This window comes from Phocoena sinus, chromosome 8 (assembly GCF_008692025.1).
Source record: "Phocoena sinus isolate mPhoSin1 chromosome 8, mPhoSin1.pri, whole genome shotgun sequence".
NCBI classification, from domain to species: Eukaryota; Metazoa; Chordata; class Mammalia; order Artiodactyla; family Phocoenidae; genus Phocoena; species Phocoena sinus.
The window spans coordinates 98,644,199-98,664,681 of record NC_045770.1 but is presented as its reverse complement, the minus strand read 5'-3'; the positions used below and the strand labels follow the sequence as shown (position 1 = coordinate 98,664,681).

Here is a 20,483-nt window from a genome sequence, read left to right as displayed (position 1 = left end):
CACAGAGTGCTTATACCAAAGTCCAAAGTCTTAGTACTCCACCCACCACTTGAAGTTCCACCATCCAAAGCTTAGAACAATTCAAAGCTCAGTCAGAACAACTCTCATATTTCTCCCTGCTGGAAAAACTCACTCCCACACTAACCCCAAGTCTCTGAACGTGACTTGCAATAAGATGGAGAAAGGACTCTGCTCACTTCACAATCTCATGTCAACTGGGCACTTCTCAGAATTACAAAACTTGACATTCCAGAAATGGCATTGTCTTAGGTGTTTAGCAGTTTCTGTGCTTCCCTGGGGATCTGCTTTATGATAGGCTCAGCTTCTCCACTTAAGAGCACTCAAAAGGCTGACTGAAGGAGTCTCGGTTTTACAAGGAAGGACTAGGTCTCACTGTGTCCAACACAAATCTGATGAATTAAGGGAGTCTCCGGCAAATCACCCTGCTCTTAGGAAAGAGTGATCATTCTATCTCATTGGAGTTTCAGAGAAAAAAGGGAAAATAAATATATGAAAGGATTTTTTTTTTAAAGAAATACTTGTTAAAAGGCAGCTGAGTTAGCAATCTCTATAGGTCACTAGGACACCTTAAACATTCTAGTTTCCTGTCAGGATTTAAAGTTTTTACTGTGACTTTAAAAGGAAAAAAAAAAAAAAAAAATCACCTCCACCGTCCTGACCCTAAATTCAGAAACCAGGTGGAACATTCTTCTTCCTCTCTTTTCCCCTCCCAAGTATTCTGGGAACCCCCCAAACCATAAGATACTAAAATGTCTAAATGCTAGACTGGCTTTGAAGCAAAGGAAGGGTGTGGCTCTCAGCTTCTGAGGGGGCCCAGGACTGAAAGGGTATGGAAAGAAACAAAACCTGCTTCTCTCTGGAGAGTGTATGACACACACACAGGACTGGTCTAACAAGCCCTTCTGATCTCTCAGGCCAGGCCACCTCCTTCTCCTCCCCCACCACCCACATGCCTCTCCAAGGGCTTCCACTGGGACAGATAACACTGAATTTTCTCTCAATCCTGAGCATCTGAGACACATCAAGTTACTTACCTGTATCCCTGTTGCAACCCTGCCAAAGGTACCTCACGCAGCCTTATAAGGAGAAAGCAGAGCTTTAGGGAGAGGCCAATAAGGAAACAAAGATAAGAAGGAGGGGCAAAAAACAGAGGGAGGTGTCAGACTGGAGGAAGGGGAGAGGCCAAATGCCTTTCTCCATTCTACAAAATGAGGGGAAAAGAGAAGAGGTCAGGTATACAATGGGAAATTAGCAAAAGTCTAGTCAAAATGGAACAGTATTGTTTAACTCCTGTCATAAAAGAGAAATCCTAAAATTAACTAGGACACCTTACACTCTTCCCTACCCTAGGCTAGAGGGGAAAAATTCATGGAAAAAAAGCTTAACCTTAAGGTTTACTAGAGGCCACCCAACCGTTTGAGCTCACAGTCCTTTTTTAAAGTGGCAGCTTCTCACCAAACCTCCTAACTTTCTATCTCTGGCATTCCCACCATCTCTCTGCCCATCATTTGAAGATGACTTGGAAAAGCTGAAAGCATGTAACTGAATCATATTTACAGTCCAGCTTTCTAAGAAAGCCCTGAGCCCTGAAAAAAGCAACAAGACACCCCTTCCATTAGGTTTAGAGTATGCCTCCCTTTTGAGACAAGCAAGAGAGAGAAGGTGTGAGTCTATGAAGAAATCATAGGAAATATGAAGGTCCTATTTCAGGTCAGGGCAGATAGCTGAAGGAAATGTTTCTCCCTATCTAAAAGAAGAAAATCTGACCTTACAGGGGGAGAGAAGTTGTGAGTCATTAATTACTGACCTTCCCCTATAAATTATCACAGATACTCTTCCCAACAACCTCTGAGGTAATGTTGGCCCCTTTTATAGGTGAGTAAACTGTGCATCAGAAGTACTGGCTTCCCTGGTGGCGCAGTGGTTAAGAATCCACCTGCCAATGCAGGGGACACAGGTTCAAGCCCTGGCCCGGGAAGATCCCACATGCCGCGGAGCAACTAAGCCTGTGTGCCACAACTACTGAGCCTGCGCTCTAGAGCCCACAAGCCACAACTGCTGAGCCCGCATGCCACAACTAATGAAGCCCCTGTGCCTAGAGCCAGTGCTCTGCAACGAGAAGCCACTGCAATGAGAAGCCTGCGTGCCGCAACTAGAGAAAGCCCATGTGCAGCAACAAAGACCCAATGCAGCCAAAAATAAATAAATTAAATTTAATTCATTTTTTAAAAAAAGTATTCACTATCCTGCTCAAGGTCATCATATAACTAGTAAGTGGTAGAAATGCATCTCTTCTACTCCAGGTCCATGTTCCTTCTCCTTGATAGAGTGAAATGAGTATGAACTTTCTACGCTTCCTGTGGTTAAAAGTCATTCTAACTCAAATAGAGAAGGTGACCAAAAGTAAACTTTGGGGGGAGGAGGGGAGGGGAGTGAGAAAGGATGAGGTGGAAGCACCTAGACCTTTGGGTATTGCCTTCATTCTAAAGAGCAAGACCTCACTCAATTCTGGAGAAGAACAGCCAGAATTGAGAAATACCTTAGATTTCCCATTTTAAAAGGAAAAAGAACTCAGGAGAAAAGGCGAGAGGAGCAAAAGCAATAGTATTACTTGGTACACAATCACCTACTTTTCCACTGACTGGCCCGCTACAGAAATCCGACTACTTGCCACATTCTCTAATCACAGCTCAAGAAAGAAATCTAATCACAAACACCCCTACTCTCGTTTTTAACGTGACATCTCACTAAACCAAAAGCAAAGATCAGATCAGAAGTGGGGTGGGAAACAGAAGGAACTAGAAGCAGGGAAGACTGTGCTAGCCAGCATCAGAACAGAGGGGAGGGATTGTTCTAGCGGTATGTTAGCAATCTGCCTCTAGGGCAGCTGTCCTCCTGGGTAATCAAAGGCCGGCTTGTGTGTGTGCTCAGGGACTAGCCAGCCTGGCAAGAAGCTGAGGACTCAGCCACCCAATCCACAAAGTGAGAAGAGATGCCTGTTTCACAGCTGGAATGGAGGGCAGGGAAAACACAAAACAAGAGGAAAAGGCAGCGGGAGGGGGTGGGGGGCGGGGGGCGGGGACAGAGAGTGCTACAGGTGCTATTTCAGTCTAGACAGAGGAGAAAAAAAAAATCCTAGGAAACTACCAACCATTCCCTAGTTAAGCGCAAACAGAGAATTGCCAGTACCTCTCAATACTAAAATAAAAAATGGGTAGGTTTCTCCAGCTCTGTATGTAGTAAGATGTCAACTGGAAGGATGAGACCTAAAATGTAGGGGTCCGGCATTGCCTGGTTCTCTCTATCCCTTTCAGACTCAACAAGGTATCTGCAGTATACACAGTGAATAAACGTAATATAAATAAACATCTATCTCCTTCTAAAATTCCTTTCTTAATTAAATCCTAGAGATCTATAAATAATAGTAGCACACATAAAAGTCAGTGAGATCCCCAATACTACGAGATCGAAGCCATTTATATAACTCAAGTGCTAAAACGCAAGAGGCCACAGTCAGAATTCACACTCCCTAATCCCTGGGAGTAGCTAGATGCTCTGCGACCCATTAGACACACAAAGGCTGCTCTCTTCTCAGTAGAGCCCTGTAGCAGGGCTGCTCTCCAGGGACAAAGAGATTTCACAGGAGAACCACAAAGACATAGCCCCTCTCCATTCCCCCACTCCCAGCTTTCTCACTTCCTGTCACAGTAGCACCAGACCACAGTCTCCCAGAAACAAACAAATACAAAGTGCTGGATTCTGGGCTTCAAGCCAACTGCATTCCAGGGCATCCTGTCTACCAATCACCAGCCAGAGCTCCCACTTTGCCCTGCTCAATTCCTTATCATGTTCAGGGAAAACAACCCTCCTCCCCGACCCAAGCCAACACTACATAGGACAAAGCTCAGGCCTTTAAGAATCATCAGAAAGATACTGTGTGAAGATCTAAGAGTTCAGAGGGGCTGAGGGGATTTTCAAGATTCCTACTTTGCTAGTTTCTTCACTTTGGAGGCCGCGGATCTTAAAACTGGTATTATACTCAGCTCAGCTACGTGTGATATATCTCATAGAAAGCTTCATCATGGCAATCTGATAACCAACCTGAATTCAGTCAATGGAATATTCCCACCTGGAAAAACTACTTTAGGACACATCCTCTGTCAACTTCTCTATCACCCATTTCTACTGTTTTCAAAATCTTTCAAACTCTTTTCCCCACAAGCATAAAGCTGATTTTTTAAGAGGCCCCAAATAGAACAAACAAAGGCAGCAGACTTCACCCTACGAAGAGGCAGAATAGGTATCAGCAGATGCTAGGAGCAAAGTTCTCTACTTCCCTAGGGAATGAAAGGAGGCCCACTAGGAACTGCACAGTAGTTCTTGCAGCAAAAAAAAGTCAACACAACAAACAGCTTTTCCCGCTCACTACTCCCCCTGGAGTGGATCAGGGGCTGTAGATTTGGAACCTCATCAGAAAAGAAAGCCTCCCTTCCTAGTAAGGGTCCACAGCTGACACCAAGAATGGGATAAATGATACATTTTTCTGCTATCTTAAACAAGTCCACTGGACCTTAGCTCGAAACTTCAGAAGCAAAGATGCAGATAGAAGTCAAGCTCTATTTAGCCAGACTCTTGAAATCCAAAACAACACCCTTTGCCCCCAGGGCTCAATTCTTGCATAAAGCCTAGTATAAGGCTCAGCACAGAGTTCTGAAACCAGAGGGACATTCCAGGCAACTAACTAGTAATACACTATCATTTCTCATCTTTTCTCCTCCCTTTCTCCTACACTCCTTTCCCCTTCTTGGATCTGCTAGAAGTACTCAGAGCAGAAGCCTGATTCGGATAGTACTTGCTGATGCAAAAGGAGCTAAGTCTAAAACAGCACAATTAGAAGGAATTAGTCCATATCTGGCTATGATATAACCAGATGGGAGGAAGTGGGGCAGGTATATACACAATAGTCAGCCATTCTAGAACTGGATAGAAAAAAGAATATTGAGCAACACTACACTTTAGAACAGAACTTAACAGCAGGTCCTAGCCACTACAAACTCTATCACTGAAGTACACACAAAAAAAAGTTAGAGATCTCTTACCTAGCACTAAATCGGACTAACTCCCTTTTTCACTCAAGAATAATTTTAAAAATTAGTTACAATTGTTGGTATTCTTATCCAATTCTCCGTTATTCATAGCCCAGGCCAAATAAATCAGTCAATTAAGTACTACTGTGTGAGATGGTTATATAAAAAGCAGATAAAAATAGTAGAGTAGAAGAGTTTTCTGAGATACTTAAAAAAAAAAAAGAGGGTTATAAAAGACACACCCCAGACAAAACTGGACACATCCGTATCAATGCTGCTACTGCTACTCCAAAAGGATGCTCCGCAGGTTCTCTGCCTCAAGTTGAGTAGGTGAGACAAACCGCATGCTGGCTCAGAAACATAGAAACCCACGATGGGAAGGAGGGAAGGAGACCAGTACCGCCAACTGATCGCAGTTCAGCACAACTTCTTCAAAAGTCCTGGTCTACTTGTATCTCTGGCTGTTTGCAGACATTTAGAAAACCCAACCAAAGGAATAACAAATGGGTAAGGAGAAAGTCAACAGAAGGGCCCAAGACTTAAGCTGAATACTCAATGGTTGGAAAAGTATGGATTTGTTTTGCTATGTAACTTCCCACGTACCCCCTTTCTCTCCAAGTCAGGCCCAAAGCTGAAAGAACTGGAGGGAGGGGAGGCAGAGAAAAGAATGTGATTGGGAAAAGGTTTTGCTACATTCCAAGTAGCCAACATCCCACATAGCATTAAGAGTGCCCAAGAATCCAATCCCACTACTGAGAGTTGCTAGGACTCTGCTAACACACATCCAATTCCTCTACCACCCTCCCCCTAAGCACCCTGAAAAGCAGCATAATTGAGATAGCTTGATGAAGGCACCAGCTGTTTCCACCACTCTCCCTCCCCCCAACCCCAGAGAACACAGTTCAAACTCACATCAAACATGTAATACAATTGGCCAGTAGGAAGGAGAAGCCAGAACTAAAATAGCAGGAAGAGTGCCAACTGGCCCCACTTAGAAGGAATGCTTTCTTGGCTCAATTTAAAATAAGAAACTTTTGTCATCTACTCCCCTCTGCCCAATTATGTTCTCCTTTCCACAACCTACCCCTCAGTGTCAAATGGATTGCAGTTTCTTCCCTACAACTCCTTGATCTATTTTCAAATGTCAGGGAATACAGGGGAGGTATAAGGTTGAATGTAAAATAATGTCTGGGAGATTGGAAGCCTTCCTGCACTGCAACAGCCAAACCTAGCACAGGGCTATCACATAAGGGCAAGTAGACAGGAGCCCACAGAGCACCCATCACCATGTTACAAGCAAGGAAAGAAGGGAGCAAATGCTTGGGCTACTGAACATTGATGATAGCCCTATTTCCCATGGAACGAACAGCCAGCTGAAGTATTAATGTGATCAGCCCCTCCCCCACCCATACTCTAAGTTGACCAGCATTAGCCAAGGAGGAAGGGAAGGAAGCCAGCACTTCCTTTTCAGACAGGAAGTAACATTGGCCCTTCCTGTCGAGTTTTAAACAAATTGTCCAGCTGAGTTTCAATGTTAACATCCTCTCCTGAATTTGTTCCACAATTTCAAAATGGAGAGGGGAAATGGAGATATGGTCTAAAAGTTTCCCTTCCCCCTAAGAGGCAAGTCCTCAATTCCATACTAAGTGCTGGCAGAATCCCCAAATCAGGCAGTGACATCTGTAATTCCAAAATAATACGGGATACAGAGGTAGAAAACTTCAAATTAGTCACCTTCCTACCGTGTCTACTACCACGAACTATTCTTCTCTACTTCTTATACTAAGTAAATAACCACCCATCTGAGAAATCATATAGATATGTAGTTTAACTCAAATGTTCAGATTTTGTGGTCCTCAAGCCTAAGTGATCAGAATCACCTGGGAAGCTTTTTTAAAAATACAGTCTCCCAAATCTACCTCCCCAACCCTCATGCCTCAATTTCTGGAGGGAATGCCTCAGAATTCATGTTTGCAAAAAGCCCTCAAAGTGATTCTGAGAGTCAGCTATTGGGAACCACCGTACTGGCCTATCCCTGACAACCTTCTGACCACCACACTCCTCTCCCAAAAAGCATTAGTTATAAAATACATTATTTGGACCTGCTTTACTATTCAGCAGACAGCTCATTGTTCAGTCTGGATTTGAAAGCATGGATTTAAATATATAAATGGCCAGAATGACACAATCCTAAATGCTGTATTCTAGACTCAGAACCTAAAAGGAAGAACTGTCTCACTTTGGAATCCTGAGTTGCTACAGTGGTGGACATCCCTATTTGCACTGCAGATTGGACAACCCAACTATTTTTTTTTTAAATTTAACATACAGAGCTAGAATTTTTATTTAATAATATGAAAATCCAACCAAATCTTATTAAATGTTTTTATAAAAATGAAACCATACACAACTCTAGGATTCAATGTTCATCTAGTTGCCAATATAATTTCATACTGCATGCATCTTGTCACATATGTACATATTTAAATGTAATACGAGTTATTAATAATCTAAAATGTGCCACCATGTAACCTGCAACTGTTGTGAAGACAATGTACCAATTTGTAAACCCAGTTATTTTTTAAATGACTCAGTTTAACTTTCCTCCAAGGAACAAAAGAGCTGTGCCACATTTTCAAAGACTGTTCCACATTCCATCCCCAAAGAAGTCCGAAGTCCTAAATCTAGCATTCAAGACCCTAGATAATTTTAGCCCAGTTGACAATAGAAGTAACCAGAAACTCTGGATTCAAGTGTTACCTCTGACACTTATCCAAGTCACTAACTTCTGGTTTGAGTAAGCACAAGTGAGTAGCAAGATGTTTTTAGAAGAGGCATAAAGAGAAATATTTCCACAAAGAAGCATGTCACTGAAGACTTAGGAAAGAAGAATGGCATGGAAAGACATACTTTCAAGACAACTACAAACATCTATAAATGCTGAAGTAATACACATCAAGCAGTTATTTAAAGCAACTTCAAAATTTGGGGGAATCTGATTGCCTAGAGTATTTCCTGCAAGATGATATACAGTTACCTGACCAAAGAGGAAGCGGATGGAAGGGGGAAAAATGTTTCCTGATTGAGGTCATGGCCCAAGGATGATACTATGTAACAGAATGACAACTAGATAGTTATAATTAAAAAGAAGAATAGAGGGTAACCAGGTCAAGTTCTAGGGCTAAACTCCTAACAGAGAGAGACAGAGAAATTCTTTCACTGAAGGACAGGCTAGCTAAACCAGAAATCTTGAGAGGGAAAGTAAGAATGGGTGATTCAAGACACAGCTACTCTGGTAATCAAATATCCTTTTACTTTCCATTATGGGGTTGCCACAGAACATCAATCACTAAACAGTTGGTGCTTCTTCTTCAATCCCACCAAAGCCAACCAGGCCAAGTGGTTCAGCAACACGCTTTAACAACCATTACTGCTTAAACACACATATAGAAAGGGAAAAGAGACATACAGTTAGTTATCAGGACTGATCATGTCCCCTGATGTGCCAGGCAGAAATATGGATACGGTGACCTATAAAATGGTACCTGAAGCCATTTATTTCCAATGATTAGGGCTGCGGGGAAGCGGGAGCTTTTTGGTCTAATGAGCAAAACGAAAAGCAGCAGATAAGCGGGGTAGGCATAATATTTGGTCATAAACCAAATCAACAAATGTACTCAAAAGGAAACTCAATGTACTCAAAAAGAAGGCTGTCACTTCTACTATTCATAGAAATTTGAATCTGTAGATAAGAAGGTGGAGAAACAGATTTCTCTAGGGAAGAAAATTTTGATCTCCCATCCCAAACACATACAAGCTTATTCTAAGTAGTTGCCTTACTTTTATCATTCTCCAAGACAAGGGTCATCAACCTATGCAAATTCTGCTACTTTGCAAATTATGTGCTGACTATACTCACATGCAACTTCTACAATGGGACGAAGATGGAGGCTGGGCCAGGTGTTCCCTCAACTCCTTACAAAGCCTACACAAAAAATCGTTAACAGCTGTTGTCTCTGGGGTCTGAAGTGAGGAGACTTTTCTTGGTACCGTATAGTGCAGGAGGAGGTCCTACACTGTGTCCCCCCTTATCTCCAACACACACCCATTGGACCTCTCTGAACACATATACTGCCCCCATCTCTCTTGCTTGCTGGTAACAAACCAGCCTCAGGGCCTTTGCACCATATCTACATGACTTCAATCTCTAATTTCTTAAGTCTCTTTCAAACATACCTTGTAAGTGAGGCCCTCCCTGACCGCTCTGTATTAAACAACCTCACTCCCACCCCTGCACTTCTTATTCACCACCCTACATATTCTGCTTTATTTTTTTCTCAATAGTGTTATCACACTCTGACTTGCTATATATTTACTTGCTTACTTAATATCTATCTCTTCCAACTAGAACGTAAGCTCTGTGAGGTCTATTTGGTGTATAGCAGGCTCTCAAATTTCTTTTGAATGAATGAATGAAGATGTTTTACTTTTTTAATGAAAACAAAAAGTTAAAGTTTAGAAAAATAAATCGGTATTATTTCATTTTTCTTTCTACACATTTTTTCTAATTGTGACCTTAGGCCCATCAATTGGGGTCTCCAGTAGCCTTACCTGCAAATTTGGCTGACCTTCAGCGGGGTAGACATTCAAATGGCCAATTCTGCCCTGGTTTACAAAGTAGTCAACAGAGAAGAGAACAACAGAGAGGTTACAGTACTTCCCCCATTCCAACAAAGAAACAACGGAAAGAAATCAGATTGGCACCAATTTCTCCTTTAAAATAGACCACTCTATTTTTAAAAGTGTACTGAATATACACCAGCTACTTTATTTCAATGAGATTTACTTCACTTGCAATGAAATGGGAACTGTAGGTGCCTTGATAAAAGTACCGAGAAGTTGACTTAATTTCTTTAACAATGTCTTATAACCTCAACCACCAGAATATATTTTGGTTTTTCAAATATAAGCTCCCTAAAACAAAAACCTTTTCACTCCACAAAGAGACCTCTCAATATGAGACCACATTCCAATATAGAACGTGGGAAGCACACACAAAATTGACAATTTACTTTGGGAAAACTAAGTATCTTTTGCTCTACTGTCAACTGAACCAAAATGAGTAATTAATTAGTAAATGTGGATGAGATTTGAAAATTGAAAAAATAAAACCTAATCTTAATTACTAGAAGAAATCAATCTTCTTGAATCATAACATTTAATCCTAATCTAGACCTAATTGAAATAAACCAAAAGCAGTATCCTAATACTTGTACCTTCACCACATGAGTACAATTTATTCTATTTTAAGAACTAGAAATTTCTTCCAGGACTTCCCTGGTGGCACAGTGGTTAAGAATCCGCCTGTCAATGCAGGAGACACGGGTTTGAGCCCTGGTCCGGGAAGATCCCAAATGCCGTGGAGCAACTAAGCCCATGCGCCACAACTACTGAGCCTGCGCTCTAGAGCCCACTCGCCACAACTACTGAGCCCATGTGCCACAACTACTGAAGCCCGCACGCCTAGAGCCCGTGCTCTGTAACAACAGAAGCCACCGCAATGAGAAGCCCGTGCACCGCAACGAAGAGTAGCCCCCACTCGCCACAACTAGAGAAAGCCTGCGCTCAGCAACAAAGACCCAACGCAGCCAAAAATAAATGAATGAATAAATAAATTAAGAAAAAAAAAGAAATTTCTTCCACATTACGTGTCAGTGAGGCAAAGTGATGCCCGTGAAGACCACCAATCTAAGGGGAAAAAAGACGGGGAGGCAAAAAGACAAAGGGAGACACCAAATAAAAAGGGGAAAGCAAATGAAAAGAAGAAAATGTAGGAGAATCAGTAGAGGGAAATGGGGGTTTAAAAAAAATATGGAGAGCTGGGTGAAGGAGTTATGACAGGAAGCTACGGAGTGTCAATAGAAATTAAGTTTAAATACTATTCAGAACACTAGTTTCATGGGTTATTTAGTATGAGGGAAGGAAAAAAAAGAAGGAAAATCTTAGGCTGGAAGAAACCAAAAGTTTCCAGGCAAGGCTGCATCTAACACATATGTATTTCCCACAGGCCACAGTTTAGCTTTTCCACATAGAAGAGCAGACTTTTTTCTTAGAGGCACACTTCTCATAGGAAGCACTGATGAACTCAAAATTTCTACAAGTCTCAGTTTAAATAAAGGTTGAAAATAGAAAATGATGTTTCCTGAACATAAAAAAGGGAGGTTTATTTCAAGAAAGACATAGTAAAAAAAAAACTGCCTTCATTGCTATGTAACTGTTTCCTGTACATTCAAAACTAACGTTATCCTAAAAAATCCTGGTTGGGCAAGTGAGACGGCAAGGAAAAGAATCTGGTTCAAAGTCAAGAATAATAAACCCAAAGAGAGCTTTTTCAACCCACTCTCTGCCAAGATTAAAGGAAGTTTATCCTTGGGTGCTAGAGTTCTGTCTCTTGTAGACACAAAAAGGTGGGAGAAACTTGTATTGCTGTTTTTTCCCCTAAAGTATCCAAGACTCCTAAGAAATGACTGCAAGAGATTCAAGCTTTGCCACCAGCTTCTCCTCCCTCACTCACACCTTACTTTACTTTATTAAGGGTTATCCATTCCCCTAGCACCCATATTTTGGACAACCCTGCCCATGTAACTCCCCAAACCTGCCTATTGCTAAAGGCACTTTTTTCCCCATTAAAGAAAAAAAGTTAGCCTATCCATCCAGGATGCCCATTTATTCTGTAATATAAGCATCTATATACACCATAGAGTGTCAGGTTTTAAGACACCTTAGAGGGAACTTAGTCCAACAGACAAATGATGTTTGAGTTCACTTAAAGTATCCATTCTAATAGCAAACACAAGGTGTTCCCATGAGCTGGGCAACATCCTATGAATTTTGCACGTATTGAGTCACTGCATCGTCACAACAATCCTGTGAGATGGTTAATATCATTGTCCTTATTCTACAAACAAGGAGATCAAGGCACAGAGCAATTAAACAATTTTCCCAAGGTTACTTGGCTAGTTAAGTGGTAGAAGATTTGAACCCAGGCAGTCTGGCTCTGGCATCCATGCTCTTAACCATGCAAAGCTGCCTTGCCTCGCTACATTTATGGAACACTGAGATTGGAAATTCCCTGTTTAGTCAGCATATTGATCAAAAAATACAGAATTAAGCATTTGTGGCAAAATTTTAACAATTGGTGTCAAGGTGAATGAAAGGTATATAGGAGTTATTGTGCTACTCTTCCAACTTTTCTGTAAGCTTGAAATGTTTTCAAAATAAAAAGTTAAAGTTTCTTTTATCATCACACAATGGCACAAGTTTTGTGAAAGTGATGCCCAAATTACCTGTTAGCCATCAAAGAAGGCTTTAAGAAAACTATGGATCCTTATAATGTTCCCACTACATGCCTGATTAAATTGCCCACCCCGGGACTTCCCTGGTGGTGCAGTGGTTAAGAATCCGCCTGCCAGTGCAGAGGACACGGGTTCGAGCCCTCGTCCGGGAAGATTCCACATGTCACGCAGCAACTAAGCCCACGCGCCACAACTACTGAGCTTGTGCTCTAGAGCCCGCGAACGACAACTACTGAGCCCACGTGCGACAACTACTGAGCCTACGTGCCACAACTACTGAAGCCCACGCGCCTAGAGCCCATGCTCCATAACAAGAGAAGCCACCGCAATGAGAAGCCCACGCACTGCAATAAAGAGTAGACCCCGCTCGCCTCAACTAGAGAAAGCCTGCGCACAGCAATGAAGACCCAGCACAGCCAAAAATAAATTAATTAATTAAAAAGAAATAAAATAAATTGCCCACACCACTCCAGAAAGGCTTAAGAACTCACTGGAGAGGAAATGGCCTTAAAAATGGGGAACACTGTCCCTGAGCCAGAATAGTAAATGTGGGCCCCGTTCTCAATATTTAATAATCAAGAACACGCAATTCCAAGTAGACTTAGTGGGAAAAAATTACTTCTAAAAATACATTATACAATATAACTAAATACAAATCAATCCATACCCTTATATCCCACTTGTTAGTTCTAACCAGAACAGTTTTTCTTCCCCGCCTTCACAATCTCCCTGCCAGGCTATATCAATGCCCTCTATTGCAAGCCTTGGAGGCAGCTGCATTTAGGCAGAGCAATTCCTATTTCAGCTTCTCAAAGCATTTAACCCCTTTTGCAAGGGAAGAGAACATGAAATCACATACTGATAACCTATGGCTCGTTCTTTAGGCAAATTTCTTGTTACTATTATTCCAAATTTCCCATGAAAATTAATTTGGGTTCTTAAACTCATAAACTTCCCACTTTGTGAACAAAATCTCCTGAAGTTTCATAGTGAAAGCAGTGAAAAAAGTACAATGATATCCAAACATACTTTCTTTGAAGCACTAATGTTCAAAACTATGTTCCCGGGCTTCCCTGGTGGCGCAGTGGTTGAGAGTCCGCCTGCCGATGCAGGGGACATGGGTTTGTGTCCCGGTCCGGGGGGATCCCACATGCCGCGGAGCGGCTGGGCCCGTGAGCCATGGCCGCTGGGCCTGTGCGTCCAGAGCCTGTGCTCCGCAACGGGAGAGGCCACAACAGTGAGAGGCCCGTGTACCGAGAAAAAAAAAAAAAAAAAAAACACTACGTTCCCAACTTTTTTGTTTTTATTAACAAGTATAAAAACCATTCACTTCCAACATGGCTGGAAGCAATATTTCCCTGCTGCTGCCCTAATATGTTCCGGGTAATGAGTTCCTCTCCCCAAGAAAATGGCTGCATTTAAGGTTTCAGTGGTTGAAGTTAACAGCTGCCTATAGTATGAAATGAACTGACCAGGACCCTTACTTTTTTCTTTTTTTTAAAATTTATTTATTGATTTATTTTTGGCTGCGTTGGTCTTCGTTGCTGCACACGGGCTTTCTCTAGTTGCGGTGAGCAGGGGCTAACTCTGTTGGGGTGCTTGGGCTTCTCACTGCGGTGGCTTCTCTTGTTGTGAAGCACAGGCTCTAAGAGCGTGGGCTTCAGTAGTTGTGACACACAGGCTCAGTAGTTGTGATTTGCGGGCTCTAGAGCACAGGCTCAGTAGTTGTGGCGCACGGGCTTAGTTGCTCCGCGGTGTGTGTGGGATCTTCCCGGACGAGGGCTCGAACCCATGTCCCCTGCACAGGCAGGCGGATTCTTAACCACTGCGCCACCAGGGAAGTCCCGGACCCTTACTTTTTACACTATTATTTGTACCGTCTGCCCAGAAAGAAAACAGGATTAAAGAGAAATTAAAATTTTAAATCTTCAATTATTTCCAGAAATTTTATTTAAAAATGGAAGGTGGGGCTTCCCTGGTGGTAAAGTGGTTGAGAGTCCACCTGCCGATGCAGGGGACACGGGTTGGTGCCCCGGTCCGGGAAGATCCCACATGCCGCGGAGCAGCTGGGCCCGTGAGCCATGGCCATTGAGCCTGCGTGTCCGGAGCCTGTGCACCGCAACGGGAGAGGCCACAACAGTGAGAGGCCCGCGTACCGCAAAAACAAAAAAAGGAAGGTGGGAGATGTGTAAAAGGTTGAAACTACAGACTAAAGTTTCAAAATTACATTGCAATTTTATTAATCTTTGTTGAATTGCTTCCTATTTCAACTTCCTTTCAGCCTTCCCCACAAAAGTCCCTCACTGATTCCCATAGTGCCTATTTAACCAAAGCTTACTAAGCACCTCAACATATCCCAGACACTAAGATAGATGCTAAGAGGATACAGAGGTAAAACTACCTACACTCAAGCAGGTCAGTACAGAGGGAAAGACAAAAATAAAAGATAATTTAATAGAGACACAGATGTAGAGAACAAATGTAGGGACGCCAAAGGAGGAAAGTGGGGGGAGGGGAGTGGGATGAACTGGGAGATTGAGATTGACAATATATACACTAATATGTATAAAATAGATAACTACTAAGAACCTGCTGTATAAAAAATAAATTAAATAAAATTCAAAAATTCAAAAAATAGACAATTTTAATACAGTGTGATAAACATTATTTGAACTACCTGCTACAAACCTCTCCCTGCAAGTTGGCAATATCATTCCAAACCACATGCCAGAAAATTCTCTGGAAGAAGAAATTTCACTGACAATCAAATGAAGTTTGAGACATTTCTAGTAAGTTTAAGAAATTAGAGGAGGGCAATGGTGTGCATATGGAAAGACTCCTGTTCTAAAGATTGAAATAATATCCATTCTAACATATCTCACTCCCCACCTCCCCACAGGCTTTACGGGGAAATGGATTTTTTTACGAACATTACTCTAACACGGAGGGGGTTGGAAATCTAAATGAGCACTGACCTTCAGCAAGATGAGCCTCTAGCAAGGGCTCATTTTAAGTTCTGGCTCTTGTTTCTATTCTCTGTGGAGAATGGCAGTGTTTTAGTGGTTAAGTCCACTAACTTTGTAGTTAGTCAGACCAGGGTTTAATCCTGGCCTTGGCCACTTACAAGCACTGAAATTTTCAGCAAACCTCAGCTTCTCTGAGGCTCAAATTCCTTAAAAAACAAAAAATAAACCAAGAAACAAACAAACAAAAAGTTGTTGTAGGAAATTAAGTAAATACAATAGTTTATGCAAAATGCTTAGCACTCAGTAAAAAAACAAGGAGGGGGGTGGGGGAAGGAGGGTGGGCAGTTATTAACAAGGGACCACCAGGTACCAAAATAGAAAGCAATAAATTATTACAGAGCTAATCATTTTGCTATTCCAACTGAATAGTGATCTATGCTTAATTTATTTGCATCCATCCTCTCTCACTCATCCCTAGAGAGCAACTACCTCATAAACCCAATTCAAGGCTGAATTGCAATTACTTGGAGCTTTTTTTTATTTTTAAGATTTCCAATAGTCCCCATTTTTATCCTAGCTGAAAGAACATGTTCTAACCCCTCTAACTCTCCATAACTGGAACCCTAAGTAAGGCACTAGGGCTCTAAGCACCCAAAGGAGGCCCCCACCTGGAACATACCATACCTTAGTCATATAACAAAGAAACCAACAGCATATAGGAGTCAGACAAGGAAAGAAAAATCTGCACAACTCTCACTTACTTGTCTTTTTTTACCCCAAAACCAAAATGGGAAGCAAAACAAAAAATAAAAGATTTACTTATTCACACCCCTTATTATATTTCCCGGAAGAACTAGTAGAGGTGAGGTAAAAGACAAATCTTCCATCTTATCATCCAAAAGGCTCTAATAGTACACACCAGTCAAAACAATGCCTCAGTTCGTGAAACAGTCCTGGACACTAGATAACTAGGATGTTCACTGCAGCTACACAAAGCCCAGCATTTAAAGCTGGATCCAAACCACCACCACTCAGTCATCCAGAACCTATTTTCAAACTGCCTTTGTACTCCTTCTTCAGATTCCCTCATCCCTCCCCCTAAAGGCTGAGTGGGAAACTGACACTCTGGTAGCAACATGACCAATTCTCCAAAGATCCACCAAGAAACCCCTAGGCTGGGGTCAAGGCAGAAAGAGCATTTGAAAATCTGGAAATGAAATAAGAACTACAGCCCAACAAACTGTACACACTGTCCTTTTTCTTTCTTTTTAACCGCACTTTCTATAATTAGGAGATCCAGACATTAAAATCTTACTGTAGCCCTTGCATAAATTACATCAAAAGAAGGAACAAAGTTCCATTTCCTCTGAAGCCACAACCTCACAAGAATGAAATCAGCTTTCAAGAAATACTCATGTCTGGAAAAGAAATTCAAGGAAGTGTTCTAGTCTGAAAAGAATTAAGGGGTGGGGGGTACAAAATCAGAGGATTATTATAGATACATACCAGTTTAAAGCTAATGAGCAGCTTACATATTAAGACCCATCTTGTTACAATTAGGCAGTATCTACTGCAGTTTTAATTTTCAAATGATTCGCATTTTCAAAGGGAGAAGGAAGAGAACATCCAGTTTTCAGCCACTGATGAGCTGGTTATATGGTTATCTGGCATCAGTATTTTTACAAGAATGTGTTTGCAAAACAAAAACAAATCTTACAATTAAATATAAGATATGAAAGCAGTCATGGGCCTTCAGATCTTAAAAACTTCTGATTTCACGGCAAATTAACCAAATAAAAAACTCACCTCCAAAAAACAACTTTCAGTTTGGTTTAAAAATAAGAATTCCCCTTGAGCTTTCTCAACTGCATCCTAAACACTAAAGTTTGTGTTAAGTGTTTTACTCTTAGCCTAACCTTATTTTAATCCAAGGCCCTTTCAGAGAGCACAAAGCTGAAAATATTTTCACATGTGCCACTTTACTCAGGTGAACTAAAAAGCATGATTAGAATTTCCTTACTCCTTTAAGCACATAAACCAAACGTTATCGTATATGCAGACTGAACATACAATACCTCCACAAATCTTTGCTAGCAAAGGTAGTTTTAGAAGTAAGGGGATGGCAATTCAGTTACCATGGATCCATTTATTTTCTTTTATAAGGCAAAGCAGGGAGGCTAAGTCTAGAAGGAGAATGAGGCTCCTACCCACCACACCTGGAAAAGTAAAAGAAGGATCCACCCAGGAACAGCAGGGCTGAAACCGATCTGGGCCGTTCAAACTCTCTATGGGAAAAAAATATCACCATTTAAGCTGCAAAGCTTCCTGCAACTTTCCACTTCCACAAATCTAATGATAAAAGGGAGGAAAAAAAGTTTTGAAACGTATGAAGAACCATCTGTATAACTAGCTTCCGACCCGGACAAATTCCTTTCCCAACCCACATGCAACATGCCAAAAAAAACAACTTTTGGTTTGGGCTCTGAAAACAGAAGTTTGTTAGCCTAACCTAGAAAAAAAAAATACATAAAATCAAAGAACACACCAAAATGTAAATTTATGGAATTGCTCTCACCCCCCTGAATCTATTCATCTCCCTATATTAGAGAGACCAGAAGTTTGTTTCTGGGTCTTGAATATTTTACTTTGCTTTAAATATGATAAAATACCAAAATTCCCCAAAATAAGTAGAAAGAAAAATTAACTGCTTAAAAGTTACCCGTCAGCATAACAGACCCTCTCGTTTTTAAATTCCCTCGGTTACCATAAGACAAAAATTCAACTTGGCTTATCCTCCTTTACCCGTCTATACACATATTTTTTAAAAAGGCACACACCTCAAATGTGGACTTCTAAAAACCAGTCCTTTAAGAAAGAAAACCAAGGCTTCGTCAATGTTCTGAGAAAGACAAATCCAGCAAGGTTGTTGATTTTTCGCCACCTCTTCCTCCTTTCAGGATCTTTCCTGCTCTTCTTTCTCTCTCTCCCTCTTTTTTTTTCTCTCAGATCCAACACCTAAAATGGAAGTTGCACCCAGCCAAAGGCTAGGGAGCCTGGGTGGTGACAAACTGATCTGGCAGCCCTACCCCCTCGCTTTCCTAAGTGATGTCAGCCCCTGAGAACTTCCAATAGGAGCCGGGCATAAATCAGGGAGCTGATTTTATCCAATAGGAAACTTTATTATAGGAAATTAAAAAAAAAAAGGGGGGGAGAGCAAGAGGAGGAGAAAAAGACAGGGGGAAGTTTTATATATATATTTATATTTAAAGTGGAGACCTATATGATCTCTGAGGAATTATGCAGAGCTGGGAGGGGTCGGGGAAAGGGGACTGAAGGAATAAGGGGTTTTCAGAATGGCATGCCTAAGAACCTCGGCTCTCTTTGATGGTAGGGTTCTTGCTCCCTCCTTCCTTTCCGGGTGGGGAAGCAAAAAAGAGCTGATTTTATTTGCCTGCTGCTATTTGGTTTGTTGCTTTCTACCCCAAAGCATTTCCCCAAAGGAAGACAGGAAGGGAAGGAGCGTGAAATGCTAGAAACAGGACTACAATGTGTTGATTGGGACGGTAGGGGATATCTGAGGTAAACTCTCAATTTTATTGTTTTGGTTTAAATGCATTAGAGTTAATTAGAAAACCTAATGCTTGGACTTGTTAACAATTTTCAGTGTCTATACTTTCAACCAGAAGGAAGCTGAATCCACTAGGCTGTTGAGGAAAATCACTGTCTTCCCATTTGTCCCCAAATCAAAATAATGTGGGTTTGAGGGGGAGAGTAAATGATATCCAATAAACAATATATTTGGAGGAGACGAGAGCATGTGTAAGGAAAAGAAAATCTCATACCTAGAAAATTCAATTTATTTGTTAACTTTGAGCTTAAGACTGTCTAGTTCATACATTCTGTTTATGCTTGACCTAAATAAAGGATTATAGCAAGTATTCTTTTTCTGAATTAAGAGTTATCTTTAATATGTTCTTAGACTATTAGGCCATGAAGGACAGAGATTGAAAAAATTTTTTTTACATGCTTGACAAAGACTAGTATTTTATGGTCATTTGGGGATTAGCTATGTGAAAATCATACTGATAAACTGAAAATTTTCTTTCTTACTGAAAAATCTATCCTGTAAACTGCTACCAAATGAATCTTCATAACAGTTTCATAATCTAAAATAGTTAAGAGCATAGGTTCTGCAGTCAGACTGACTGGCTTCAAACCTTTCTCTTCTGTAAGTATACTTAATCAAGTAAATGTACTACATACTTTGTGACCTTGTAAAAGTTATATAATCTCTCTGTGACTCAGTTTCTTAACTATAAAATGGAGATAATAGCTATATCTCTTTCACAGGACTGTTGTGAGAATTAAAATACACATAAGGTTCTTAAAATAATGCATGGCATACAGTACAAACTCAATAAGAATGAGTTATTATTACCAATACCTACCCTACCAAAAAACTTTCAGTGATTCACCACTGCCCAATAATAGCAACGAATAAATGAAGCATCTATGACCTGAGGGCACTTTGCACTCACCGTCCCTAACTTCTCAAACACCACCATGGAGATAGTATTACCACTGTTTAGAGACGAGAAAATCAAGGCTCAGCAAGGTTAAGAAACTAACCTGAGCTCATCTGGCTAAGGAGTGAGCCCCTCATCAGTCTGACTCCAAGGCCCATGCTCTTTCCATTACCTTACACTGTGGTCGGGATAAAGGCCAAGTTCCTCGTCTGTTTTCAAGATGCCATATCTATTCATCCAATACATTAAAGTAACACTTATTAACCATAATCTGACCTTTCCTTATCTTTCTAAACTGGAATTCCCCTCCTCCTCAGGATGAAAGTGCCCTTCTAATCAGGTTTATCTGATCATTATCCACCCCCTCATATTTGGTCTATTGTCTCATATACCCTCATATTTGGAGTAATGTGGCCAAAAAGGACTTCTCTCAGAAGTGCTGGAAGACGTAACAGACATCACAGCACTTGTCTGATGGGGTTTAAACAAACTGTAATAGAATAGGAAATGAATACATTTGACAGAGAA

The 20,483-nt window shown here is 41.2% G+C and overlaps 1 protein-coding gene across 17 annotated transcripts in view; it reads right to left on the bottom strand.

The window, feature by feature from the left end:
- Positions 1–18,504, bottom strand: part of CTNND1 (catenin delta 1) — a 48,181-nt gene extending 29,677 nt beyond the window's left edge. For 9 of the 17 annotated variants that reach the window (XM_032641795.1, XM_032641798.1, XM_032641801.1 and 6 more), the window contains exon 1: positions 18,267–18,479. The gene's annotated coding sequence lies outside the window, so the exon portion shown is untranslated. Of the gene's footprint in view, positions 1–9,719; positions 9,774–18,266 lie in introns of all 17 variants that reach the window. The other 8 variants (XM_032641802.1, XM_032641804.1, XM_032641807.1 and 5 more) reach the window with 2 other exon arrangements.
- Between the last annotated feature and the right edge of the window lie 1,979 nt (positions 18,505–20,483).